We start from the raw sequence: 3,044 nt of genomic DNA, 5'->3' as shown, positions 1-3,044 counted from the left end.
TAAGCTACCCACTACCTAGTCAGGCAGAGCCTAGAACCTGGAATAGAGTCTAGAACATGCCGAGGTTCTCCTGTTCTCTTGCCTGTGGTACAAGCAGGTGCTAAGTGTGTCTTCCTGGGACTTCAGGAAGAATAGCTCTGCATCAGCAGGTAGCGTGTTTGTGGCTCTCTGTGAGTTTTGTCCTCTTCCTGCTAGGCTTCCACTGCAGTGCACCTTTCTGCAGCTCACAACATATTTACCAAGACATAGTATTCTACAGAATTCACTGTTCTAAGAGCAAAAGGAAAGGCTCCTGTGCCTACGTATGGCATCAGGGTGCAGTTGTCCCCCTATCTACTCCACAGTGACAGGCTGACAGGACCCCATCCATCCTGCTCTCCACACTGCCTGGAATTAGAACAAGCCATCTCTTTCATAGCCTGCCCGCTCCTCACCAGGAGTGTTTGATATGGATTTAGAGAGTCATTAGTAAGCCGGGATCAATATTAAGAGTGACTCAATATTCAGGAATTATCTGTGGCTGAGCTGTCCCAGACTTATAGAGATCAGCAAACACAACACAAGCTGAGAAGCTTCAGAGAGTTGACACCGAGTGCGAGGACACCACCCCAGCCTACATACCTGCAGGGGGTGTGTGTGAGGAAGAGGACATACCTACATCAGAGCCTCAGTAAGATGGCAAAGGCTAGAACTCATGCAACCCCGAGTGCAAAGGACCCAAGACTGGCCAGGAGGCAGCTCCAGCCCCTAGGTGGTACAGTCGCAGATCATCATGTGTTTTAGAACCTTGGCCCTGAAAAATCATGACCCCTTCCTGAAGGCTCCCATTGAGGCCCTCTCCAAAGGCTTTCAGGATTCTGACCATCCCTTTAAGACACAGACAGATTTTCTATAGGAAAGCTTTTCAGCTTTGAGTCCTGTACTCAGAAAACATTACAGTAAGCTCTGGTTATGCAAGCAGAGCACTTACACAGTTTTCACAAGAACGTTTTGAGGCACATAGTACACAACAGGCATATGTGTGTATGTAAACACACATATACATATTTTATGATCAGGGCTGGGCGAAGATGCTGAGGCTGCTGCATCCTTCATTACATAGAGATCACAAGCTCAGTATAAACTCTACATCCCAACTCAGAAGCAGTAGGCAGGAGGGGCTTTCCCTTACTCTGGATGTTAACCTTTTAGTTCTACGCAGACCCTCAATGAATTAGATGAGACTCACCCTTACTATGGAGGATATCTTAACTTAGTATATGACTGAATGAATTAATTAATTCTGATATCATTTACCCAGAAACTCTTTGGAGACACATTCAGAGGAACAGTTGACTATGTCTTCACACCTGATGCCTACCTAGTCAAGCTGTATACAGATTCTCCACTCTACTCAATGAACATTAGGACTCTCTGCCATGGTGTGGGATGTCTCCTTGACTGTCTCACTAAGTGTCCTAAACTCACTAGCACCACACTTCTTTTCCCTCATCCCACCATAATAAGTACCCCTGTTTGATATTTAGTCAGGTGGCCTAGGTATATCCTAGATATATCCTTGACATATCTTGCAAGCATCATTGTCTAGTCCTCTTTGCAGTGTGACTGAGCTGCCTAAGATATCATGGGATGAAGCCCAGTTAGTGACAATTGACCTATCAAAGCACCATCAATTGTGCCAATCAGCAGAGAGTCCCCCAAGATCTACTTCTTCTTCTTTATTCTTGTATGTACAAGAGGCAGTGATGTAATAGAAGAGCTAGGCCTGGACTGGGAAGCACCTTGAGCTTGCTGGAGAGAAGGGGAAATAGAAAGCACTGTGCTGAAGGTCACATTGCACATGAGAGATGGGAGCCATGAGAAAGACATGCGTGACAGCCACTCTACTTCCCTCCTCTGACAATGAGTATTAGCACATTAAGCTAAGTGTCCCTTGAGGCCTTCTAAAGAAAGACACCAGATAGAGACAGAGTGTATTCTTATCTGTCAAAGAAGGCTTCAGTAACAGAGTTTGGATTCCATTTGGGCAAGCCTCTAAGCTCAGCAGCCACCACGTGGTTGTCTGGGAAAGATCCATTGTCAATAGGAATCATAGCAAGCAAGGCAGAGGTTGCCAGAGGCCCCTGCAGGGGTCCAGAGATTGCATATAGGACATATACAGTGTCTATCTTGGCTCAAGTTGTCCAACATAAAGGAGGACACCTGCCATGTACTGGAGACATGGGAGAGTAAGGTCTGGTTTTTGGCCTCTATCTTCCAGCCTGTAAACTGAGGCCAAGAATAGCCTGTAGCTCTCACAGTGTTGAAAGGATTAAGTGAGGTGAGGCATGAGGAATACATAGCCAGGTACCTCTGTCACTGTACTTTGCCGAGACAAGTACCACTCTCCTTTACATGACAGAAGACACTGAACTATTGATCCCCTGGCTGTGTGGAGACTGGAGTGCTGGGACCATGATAAGCCATGAGGCTCTATCCATATCATTCTGCTGATTAAAACGTCTGTAGGCTGGTGAGTGGACATGATCAAGAAGCAGTGGAACTGGGTCCTGGGAAAGGCGGGGCAGCATTGACTGAGGGCCTAATCATGAGCTCATCAGGAGCATACGTTACACACTTGATCTCCTGGAAAGGATGTGCTGCCTGGAGTAGTTAGTGCTTTCCATGGAAATGACAGCCTCATCTTTATACCCACTTTCATCAGCATTTCCTGTTAACTTTTAGAGATGTTATGCCTGTGCATTAGAATGTCAGCATAAAATGTGGGATGGCCCAGCCAACCTGCCTCAGCAGACACCCCTAGGAGACCCTTTTGTTTCTCTGCTCTGACCTTAACATAGCCTTCCAAAACGTTGACTACAGGGCATGGAACAGAGTCATGGAAACAGAGGGTAGGGCAGGAAAGACAAAATTCAATGCTGGGTTTTTCCTAATTATGTGACACATCTGACAATGTCATCAAGCTTCAGATTCCCTTTTCCTTGAAAAGTCATCCCAATACATGAAAAGTGTACATGCAGAAGCTAAAACAAAACCAAACAAAA

The sequence above is a fragment of the Mus musculus genome, chromosome 7, assembly GCF_000001635.26.
Source record: "Mus musculus strain C57BL/6J chromosome 7, GRCm38.p6 C57BL/6J".
In the NCBI taxonomy this organism is placed as follows: Eukaryota; Metazoa; Chordata; class Mammalia; order Rodentia; family Muridae; genus Mus; species Mus musculus.
This window is presented reverse-complemented; position numbering follows the sequence as displayed.